Raw genomic sequence first — 11,132 nt, 5'->3', positions numbered from 1 at the left:
ACTGTTGAACCCTGGATGCAATCAGCAGACTGAACACTCTAGAGTCCTATCACACAGGAATGGGTTCTTTCTTCATATATTATAACTGAACAGTCTACATGAGTCTCTTTGACATGAATCTCTTTGGTACAGATGAAAACCAGACAGCCTGGGAGTCACTTCTGAAATAATGAGTGAGAGACTATAAACAGAAAGAAATGAGGGGAAAAAGAACATATCTAATGCCAAGATTCAGAAGGGACTGTTGCAAGATATTAATGAGCAGAGAGATCTGGAGAAGCCATGTCAAAGCTTTCTGAGAGAGTGAGTGAGAACAATACCTGGGGAATGGCAGAGAGAGAGATGATAAAGGGAGGATGACAGCTCCCTGCAGGCCTGGACCAAGTACGACACAGAATAAGCAACACGGCCAGAGGAAAGCAGTGTGTCTTGTTAAGTTCCTTTGAGAGGCTTTAAATCAGCAGTGGCTTCCTGGCACCATTACAGGTTACCCAGAAGCCACCAGAGAAAAATGTGGAAGGAAAGCCTTGAAGAATGAGCCTGGTCCCCGATGTGATGTGGTTACCATAGAGACCATTCTCGATGGTAGCCAGGAAGGGCAGTGCCTGTCCTCGGAACAGTTAACAAGCTATTAGACCAAACATGAAGATGCCAGCAGGTGAGTAGAATGAAGCCGCTCTATCACAGCTGTCTGTCTGCTCAGATCAAACATGGGAAGAAACGGCCATAAATCAGCCAGGCCACCAGGGCCATTGAGTCAAGTTCAAGGGAGCATGACGAGCTCTCTAACCTGAGTCAAAGCCCAAGGACCACGTCCCAGAGGTCCACGCTCAGAAGAGTAATGCCTAAGCTTCCTCGACTGGCTCAAGGATCCAAGCAAGATGGAAACAAAAGAAAACAAAATGGCAACACCAATGAACATGAAGACAGTATCCAAAGATGTGGAAAAGACGAGCTGAGAGAACTACAGGAAGGCAGCAAACAGCGGCAGGTTTCACACTGTGTTGTCTGATGTTCAGTCAGAACTGTAGTTACAGGCAGGCTCTGCAGCCAGCAGGGCATCTGTCCAGTGCTGGAGGGCAGGACCAGCATTTGAAACTAGGTCTTTCTCAGAGCAGGGTCTACTGGGCTGTTCCTCTCCAGGAAAAGTGTCCAAAGGAGGTGAGCCCATGGGCAACTATCTCCTTTATGTATGATTTCCTCTCTACACACAGAAACTAATGTATTGGGATGAGCATTCATTGTGTGGTAAGACTTGCCCTCTAAAGGTGTGCCAGGTCTCCTGGGTCCACTCTGCCTTCTATGAGTAGGTCTATTTGCAAAGGTGGTGGCTCAACACCCAAGGTCCTAATGCCTAGTTCTGGACTCCCTGGAGTCCACCTTCTGCTTCCCTTCACATCTAGATTATATCTGTAACATCACAGCTTCCTGTCTGGGCACTTGCTGTTCCCACAATGCTTGGGCACCATATCCAACCCCCCTTACTTCCTTTTCCATTTCTACATCTCTTCAAATCTCAGCTCGAGGGCCATCGCATTCACTCACTCACTCATTCATTCCATCAACAAGAGCAAAATACTCACCAAGTGCACAAGATGCCTCTGTGATTCCTTCCTCACTGCTTCCACATACCCTGCGCTTACGTCTAACAAAACGTATCACGCTTAGACCAGGCTTGTTTCTCGATATGTCTGTCCGGCTCATTAGATTTTAGAGTCCTTGAGGGCAGACTGGGTCTTCCTCACAGTCTAGTGCAGTTTCCAGAATTGAGCATGCAGCAGGGATGAATAAAAGAATAAATAAACGAATTGCATTTCTAATTCTATCCAGGTTGCCGTATTCTGAAGGGAATTCTCCAAGCCATCAAGTTGGCCTGGGATGAAATGTTTTTTGTGCACATTACTTAATAAAAAGGGCTCCGGGTCAAATGAAAAATTTAAAGTCAATATGAAATTGATCCTCATCAGCACTTTCTCCTCCAAACATATAGACAAAAGGACATTTCTGAAACATACGTATTAGTGTTGCATTTTCTGCTCCAGAGACTCAGTGATCGTTGTCACCTCCAAGTCCAGCCCTCATTAATTTATGGGGCATCCAGCATAATCAGCAACAGGCTTCTTGGCAGCACAAATCAGAGATCAGTCTAGAATTTGGTGGAGTCGCTAAGCTACAAACAGAACAATTTCCTTCCAGGCTCTTTTCTCTTAAAAGTCACTAGTTGCTATTTATATTAAGCTGAATTTCAGGGGTACACCAGGATCATCAGCAAACTGGTCCCTTTCAACTGTGCAGGGAAAGAGAGTGTAGACACCCCAAATAACACATCCCATAGCATCTCCTCAGAAATTCCTGTCCCATTTTGCTCGGTTTAGTAGCCATATAAAGATGTGCCCAGGAAGGGGAAAAGCCACCAGCAGAGGAGAAAAACAAGACTCCTCTTGCTGGAAGAAATACAATCCAGTGACAGAGCCAGATGTACTGGGTATGACAACAGTTGGGCACTGTATCTGGCATACAGATGTATTTATCACCCAAGGAGATGGTTGTGATGGTCTGTGTGGACTGGCTTCAGACAGAATTGGGAAAATGATTCAGGACCTCTTGCTTCAGCAGCAGGAAAGCTTTTATGGACTGCATGCTTGAATGGATACGTTGAAATCCTAATCCTTCATGTGATGGTTTTACAAGGTGGGTCCTCTGGGAGGTAATTTGAGGCTGGAACCCTCCTGAATGGGATTAGTGCCCTTCAAATAAGAGACAGGAAAGCTGGTTTCCTCTCTCTGCCATGTGAGGATACAGGAAGAGGGATGACTGACTACAAACCAGGAACTGGGCCCTCAGACACTGGATCTGCCAGCACACTGTTCGTGGACTTCCCAGCCTCCAGAACTGGGAGGAAGAAATGTCTGTTGGTTAAGCCAGCCGGTCTGCAGTGGTTTTGTTCCAGTGGTTTGAGCCAAGATGAAGGTGAAGCCACAGCTTCTGGGGCTGACTTTCCCCTCCTCTGATTCTGGGGTCTGGTGCAGCATCACAGCCTGAGTGCCCCCTTCCTCAGAATCGTCTGGGGAGAACGTCTAATGTCTTGGAACATTTTGTTCAGGATTTCACCTTTCTCCTAGTTAGTATGCAGGCTGGACATGGAGTGGGCCTTGACTGCCTGGATGCCAAGCTGACCATGCAAGGAAAAGATGGAGGAGACGTCCCAGGATGAACACCCCCAAATTGCAGGTTAGGGTCACAGTGACAGAGACTCCTCCAGACTAAGGCTCCAGGTGGTCCTGGTGATGGTTCTTTGGGGGTAGGGATGGAGGTGGGGAACGAGGGCTGGAGAGGATTATGAAAAGTTGTAATGAGGAAGGAGATTTATCCCCAAGTGTGCCCCTTTGAACTGGGTGGGAGGACCCAGGCTTGAGCTTCCCTAGTGTCACAGATAACCTTCCCCAGGCTTCTGTGGGCCAGGCAAGATTCTGTCTCTTCCGCTTCCCCAGATGCCAAAAGGATCCCAGCTAATAAAAGGTGTTGGTCAACACCATTAGTAATGCCATCAGTAACACTATGCCACAATTCCATCCTTACTGTGTTTTCTACTTATTTAAAGAGAGTGTTCATAGGCCTAACCATTGAAGTCCCTCCTTTTGACCCCTGGATCCTACTTGGTGCGCGCGCACGCGCGCACACACACACACACACACACACTTGAAAATATCACATTTAATGTCACAGCAATACTCTAAAAAGGGTGATATTATTTCCATTCTGAAAATGAGGTTCAGGGTGGTTCAGACACAGGCCCAAAGTCACACAGCTAGTAAGCAGTAGAGCCAGGACTTAAACTCACTGTCCTAATCTTGAATTTTTAAATTTTTTAAATGGAGGTACTGGAGACTGAACCCAGGACCTCATGCTTGCTAAGCATGCGTTCTACCACTGAGCCATACCCTCCCCCAACTTGAATTTTTAAATAAATTCAGATTTCCCATTTTGAAAACAAGTTAGAGCTGAGATTTATACTCCCTAGTCCAGTTGAGAAAATTGCTGTGGGCTCCTTAGTTTGCATAAAGCTTGACTTCTGGGATGTCCTCTGGTCCCCAGCCCAAGGCTTCCCATCTGGACTTGCGCAGTTCTAGAGCATGGCTTGCACGTACCCTTTGGCTCTTCTTTCTTGATATACCTGGGATAATTCTCCCCCTCCTGAGTCAACCCTGATCCAAAGCCATTTCTCTTTCCACCTCACTTAAGAAATGTTTTTAATGATTAATTTTTTATATTTATAAAAGCTAAGACATGAAAGCAACCTAAATGTCCATCAACAGATGACTGGATAAAGAAGTTGTGGTATAGTTACACAATGGAATACTACTCAGCCATAAAGAAGAATGAAATAATGCCATTTACAGCAACATGGATAGACCTGGAGATTGTCATTCTACGGGAAGTAAGCCAGAAAGAGAAAGAAAAATACCATATGATACCACTCATATGTGGAATCTAAAAAGAGAAAAAAAAAAGAGGATGCTAATGAACTCATCTACAAAACAGAAACAGACTTGCAGACATAGTAAACAACCTTATGGTTACCAGGGGAAAGGAGGTGGAGAGGGATAAATTGGGGAGTTTGAGATTTGCAAATGTTAACCACTATACATAAAAATAGATTAAAAAAACAAATTTCTTCTCTGTAGCACAGAGAACTATATTCAGTGTCTTTTAATAACCTTTAATGAAAAAGAATATGAAAATGAACATATGTATATATATATCCATGACTGGGACATTGTGCTGTGTACCAGAAACTGACACATTGTAACCTGACTATACTTCAATTTGAAAAAAAGCTATGCACACTAAATCACATCAGATTTAGAAGGAAAATATAAAGTGGGAAATAAAAGCCCTCCTTATCCTATTATGCAGAGAAATTCACTCCTAATATCTTAATGCCCTCTCTTCAGCCTTTTTGGGGGCGTCTATGTCTACACACCTAGACATACAATTTTGTTTGCAACAAAACTGGAATCATGTTGTATATAAAGCTCTGAAGCTTACCTTCATGTCCATATGCCATTAAGAGCAATAAAAACTCTTTAGAATATGTTTTCTTTAATGACTACATTATTTGAATGTGAAAAATTTTGGTGAAGCAGTTTCCTCATTTTTGGAAATTTTTATTATTTGCCCTTTTTCAAAACTAAAAGTAGTGTGGAAATAAACCTGCTTGTTCATACATCTCTGTAATTTCCATTTTTAGCACAGAACACTGGAAGAGGAATTCCGAGGTCAAAAGTTAGGAAGTCATTTCAGGCTCTTACAAGTGATTTATATTAATTAAATTCTTACTGGTAGAGTTTCCATTCTATACTGGAAAATCATTTTTCCTGGAAGATAACCCTCAATGTGGCCCTGAAGAGCAATCTTTCAGACAATCTTGTATTTGTTTGAGTAGGAACTGAGTTTAAGGGAATGTGTGAAGACAGTGTGTTTATCTAGGCTGGGGGTGGTTTTGGTTAATGCAGCTAGCATTACTTATCCTAACTAACCCACGGGGACTGTCTGATTTACTCAATGATCCCCAAACCAAAAAGCCTCAGCGGGTTCTTTGTGCATCCAGCCACGAATCTGCCTTGGACCAGCATGGCTTCTCACAGAGGCATGTGAGATCTGTAGCCCTGAGCATCTAACCTAGTGCTCAGCAGATAGGAAGGCTTACCTGGGTGCGGGTTCACATGTGCTCGCGGAAAGAATGAAATCATACGTGAGCCTCATAATTCCAACTGGCTGACACCTAAGCAAGGCACACTCTGCCGACTGAAGTGGATCTTCAGCTGGCCTCTAGGTAACTGCCTCACCCACAGAGTAAGCCCATTGCAACTACACAGGGCATCCGTACACTGCCTCCTCACAAGAGCTGAGGCTGGGGACCACCTTCAGAACAGAGGGTGCTGTGCAGAGGGAAGTGGTGTTTCCCAATGCAGTTGTTTCTATTCTGCTAACATTAATTACAGTTTGCTCAATGTAAACGGGGGAAACATCTCGCCCACCCAAAGGAGTTCCCTAGATGGGCCTGTTGGCTTCACAGGAATCTGGGAACAGACGCATCTTCCTCCTGAGACAGGAGGGAAGAGGGCAGGGCACAACCATGAAGAGAATGGCACAGCCTTTAAGGATATGACTAGTCTCAAGATGGTGGAAGATTTGACTTCCAGAAGAACTGAGCCTCATTATACACTCACTGTAATATATTAACATGCTAAATGACACACCCACAGGCACCATGACAGTTCCCAGGCTGACCACAAAAGGCCAAAAAAGTGGTCAGGAGGCTGGTGCTCAATTCCTGGAAGTCCCCGCCCCTTCCCCCAAATAGGTGGAACAGTCCTCCCACTTGTTAGCATATGAAATTACCCAGCCCATAAAAACTAACCACCCCTGCATCCCAGGGCTGCTCTCCTTTCAGAGACGGATCACATCCTGTCAGCAGAATGTGTATCTCTCTAAATCAACGTGCTTTTACTTTACTGTGGCTCACTCTTGAGTTTTTTCTGCACAAGACAAGACCCTACTCTCCAGTAACACTTCTAGGTCTTTAGTCTTTTTTTCCTCCCAATACAACACAAAGACGTAAACACAGAGTTCTGCTCATAGACAAAGTGAGTTTGAAATTGCAAATCTCCTCAACCTCAAGGCCTTTCTTTTGGTCTCTTTATCTGATGCGAAGTTGGGGCATGAAGCAGAGGCGTGAGGAAGACACCGCCTGGCTGGCGGGGCGTTTAATTACACACGAATGTGACACTATGGTGGCAGCCTGGCAATGCAATTCCACAACTAATTATATTGAAACAACAAACTCAAGCTTCCTTGAAGGGCCCCTGCCCATGGGACCACCATATTGTTGTTCTGCCACACAATTGTTCCTTTCTTCCGTTTTAACATTACTTGTTGAATTATCTCCCTCTATTAAAATCCTCCTTCTTCCTTTCAGGACATCATCAAGAGTCACCACCTCAGTGCAGCCCTCCCTGATTTATGTCAGTCATCTCCACACGAACATACTGATCTTTCCTCTCTGTTATCATAACACATCATGTGTGTTACACTACTTCCAGTGTCTGCACCCCCACTGTCAAATCTGGAAAACAAGACTGATGGGCTGCTAAGGTCTTTTCAAGCTTTTCTTTTCAAAACTTTATTTTTTGCTTTCTTAGGAATAATCATCAAATGGTTTAAAAATCATATAGTATAGTGGAGAGATTGTGGCTTTGACACCAGAAGAACAGTGTTGGAGCATCAACCAAGTTGATTCTAGCTGAATGACCCGGACAGGGCTTATCATGTCTTTGGGCCTCAGTTGTCCCATCTGTAAAAGGGCAGCAGTGTGGATACTACACCACAAAGCTGAAGAGCAGATTAAATCAGTTTCTGCAGGTCAAAGCCCTTTATAAATTGATAATAAAATACAGTGTTTGTACTATTTTAATAAAAAGCCCTGAGTGGCTCTCTCCTCACTCTAAGGAAAGTACCACCACTGCTGGATTAAATATTTTAAGACATAGCATCTCAGATTCTTAGAATCATGCCCAATAATCTCCACTGTCCCTGTTTCTAGAATAAAGATTCTTCATTAAGCACCCCCAGGAGCCTTAAAACTCAGTCTGAACCACTTTGGGGGCCCTTTCACAGGTGCCTATTTTGTGTTAAGCTTTTAATAGGCTTTTGCCACATAAACAGAATAAAAGAATTAGAGAGACTCAGTGCGGGGGCAAGTACTTGCCAATGAATATTTGTGTGATCTGTGAAAATCGCTTCGCTTTTTGAACCTTCGTTTCCCGTCTGTAAATCAGCTGTGCTGGTGCCCACCCCCACTGTAAAAGGTTGTTGTGAAAATGACCATGTGACAACCACCCCAAAGCGCACAGACATGACGCCTGGCACGTAGCAGGCACTCCACACGAATCAGTTCCTTTCTCCTACCGCCCTTCCCCTTTGAGCACCAAGATTCTCCAATTCCACAGTATTATAACATCCAACACCTAGACGTGGGGTAGACGAGGGGTGGTCTCCAGGGGAGTGATGTCAGAGCAAGACTGTACCAGACACTCCATCCCAGGATCACAACTGGGCTCCCGCTTGAGCCTTTCACCCACTGTGCTCATCACCACAATATTTTACAGTGAGCATTTAAATTTTTTTTAACAAAAAGAAAGATTATTCTCAGTGACGCATGTGATAAATATGCCGGCTTTAAACCTTTTAGAAATATTAAAGGTTTTACAGCTCAATGTTTGACAGACTTGATTAATCCCTTCTGCCGAGAAATCTTTAGGAGGAGAGCTGTAGTTGGGTTTTAAAGCTCCTGGAGTGTTCTTTGATAAAGGTAAAGAAAAGGTAAAGAGCTTTTAAAAAGAGGGAAAGGTTCCTGCATTGCATGGAAGAGACAAAGAACACGAAGGCCCAGGAGGCTGCACAGGAGGGTGGAGAGTTGGAAGCAGGGGTGGGGGGTGAAGAGAGAACGGTGTTTTAAAAGCTCACTCCTTGGAGGAAGTTTTCAAATGAAGGGCATGCATCCTGCCTGACCATCAGCCATTTGTCTAAGAGTTTTCTTCTCTGCTGGGTACCAAAGTGGATGATGTTGGAGAGGGTGGGGGATAGGGCAGACCAAGGGCAGAACAAACTTCAGAGAGGAATGAAATGGAATTTATTACTGTCCCTTTTCACAGTCCTGGACGACTCAACAGCACCCTGCTTGCTTTTTCAGTAGCCAAGGCTATTTCCCGCACTGACTTCTCTAATCTCCAACTGGATTTTGAACTCCTCTAAAGAATAGTAAATACTTTTTGGCTATTTTTCTCCCCCTTGGTGCCTACCTTAGCTTTTGGACATAATAAGTGACTCATAAACATTTGTTAAATGAACAGAGTTGGTGTTTAATAAATCCTTGACAAACGGTCTAATGATGGAAGTGGGAATAAAAACCCCTACTTAAGAATGATGCTTTAAAAATTACTAACAGATTCCGATGAACTTACAAAACAGAGACAGACTCACAGACAGAAAACAAACTTATGGTTACCGGGGTCGGGGGGAAGCGGGTGGGAAGGGATAAATTGGGAGTTAGAAATTTGCAGATTCTAACTACTATATATAAAATAGAAAAACAACAAGTTTCTACTGTATAGCTCTGGGAACTATGTTCAATATCTTATAGTAACTAGTAATGGAAAAGAATAGGAGAACACATATATATATATATATGTATATGACTGAAACATTAAAGCTGTACACTAGAAATTGACACATTGTAAACTGACTATGCTTCAATAAAAAAATTAAAAAAAATCCTTGTCCTCAAAGATAACTAGTATTAATACTTTTGTTGTTTTATTAAAGAGAGAAATCTTAATTATATAAAAAAACTTCTAACAGATTCTACCTCTTTCTGATTCCAATTCTCCAAAAGAAAATAGTTTAGAAACTGAGCCACTGAACCTTCCAAATAAAGCCTGGAAGAATACTTACTGAGCGCGACCGCCGTGCTAGGTGAGATGGACACAGCTCCTAGCTGAGCCACACTGCCTGGAAGAGGAGCCTTGGCATCACTGTGGGAGGTGCTGTGATTGAAGGGCATATGGGAAAACATGCAGAACAAAGGAACAGACAGCAGATCCAGAATTTCTGTTCATGGGAGATGTTAAAAAAAAAGCTTGAGAATGAGTGGTAGACTTTTTGTTTTAGTTTGTTTATTTATTTATTTTTATTGATATATAGTCAGTTACAATGTGTCAATTTTTTGGTGTACAGCACAATGTCCCAGTAATGCATCTCTCCCTCTCTCTATTTTATATATATATATATTCTTTTTCATATTCTTTTTCATTAAAGGTTATTACAAGATATTGAATATAGTTCCCTGTGCTATACAGAATAAATTTGCTTTTGATCTATTTTTATATATTGTGGTTAATATTTGCAAATCTCAAAGACTCTTAAGATGAAAATTGAAGGATAACTCAAAAGGAGACGGGGGAAACCTACTTCTCCATATCACATATCCAGTTTTGATCTGTGAACTTCCATTTAAACTCCAGATGGAACGCTTGCTCTGCAAATCAACCGCCCCCACAAAATCTTCAAGTGTCAGTCCGCTCGGCTCTGAGGTTTCCTTTGACACCCAGGTCCACCTCCAACCCCAACCCCTACTCTTTCTTTATGGAAGCGTTTTCCCAACCCGACACACCCACATACTTGCCGCCAGATATTAAGGGGGCAAAGGTCTAATTCAATTATGTGACTGAATCAGTTCAAATGGCTGACGTACAAGGATCTCAGGATGCCACCCGGCTTTCAACTGAAAGCAAATAATTGTTCCATAATTTCTTAATTCTCCCGCAAGACAGTTTAAATTAAAGGATGTCAATTTGCAAAGCCAGACCTCATTGTATTCTTAAATTGGGCCTGAAAGAGCCACAAGATGCCGGGTAATAAGGCAGAGAGCGGAGCCCAGAGTGCCTGGTGCCGTGCAGAATTGTTTAATACGGTCAGACCCTTTCATCTTCCTATCTACTGATGCAGAAAGTGGCATATTTCTGTCACTTATGATAAGAAACATTACTTTTTAAATTCCTTGGTGAGGCCTGCAGATCTTATAGGCCGCCAAGATAGCAGGAATCTCTCTTTCTGTGTCTGTGAACGTTTCTTTTTTGCCTTAAATTGGTTTTATTCTAATCCATTTAGTCTCCAATCTAAGTCAGAGACAAGTAACCCTGAATGGAACCACACAGAACAAAGGCTTCCTCCTTTCAGTTCTCAGATTCTACTGGTTACCAGCTCCTTGAATAAGTCAGTGATTAAACCAGTAATGAACCAGAGGATATTAACTAGAGGACAGGCAGTTAGTCCCAGAAAGGGAGAGGACTGAACAGCAACGGAGAGAAACAGAACCATGCTCCAAAGTGGAGGGTGCGACAGGGGGTGGGGACGATCTGAATTATTTTCATGGAAGAAGCGAGCATTTTACTCACGCGTGTCATAGAAAATGGTCCTGTCGATGCGTCCAGGCGGGGTGGGGGTGACGCTGGGGAAAAGGGAGGCTCCGGGATCTGGACTGAAGAAACTGGATGACGTCTTCCCAAGAC

The sequence above is a fragment of the Vicugna pacos genome, chromosome 13, assembly GCF_048564905.1.
Source record: "Vicugna pacos chromosome 13, VicPac4, whole genome shotgun sequence".
Lineage (NCBI taxonomy): Eukaryota > Metazoa > Chordata > Mammalia > Artiodactyla > Camelidae > Vicugna > Vicugna pacos.
The sequence above is the reverse complement of the archived record's forward strand: the minus strand, read 5'-3'. Positions refer to the sequence as shown.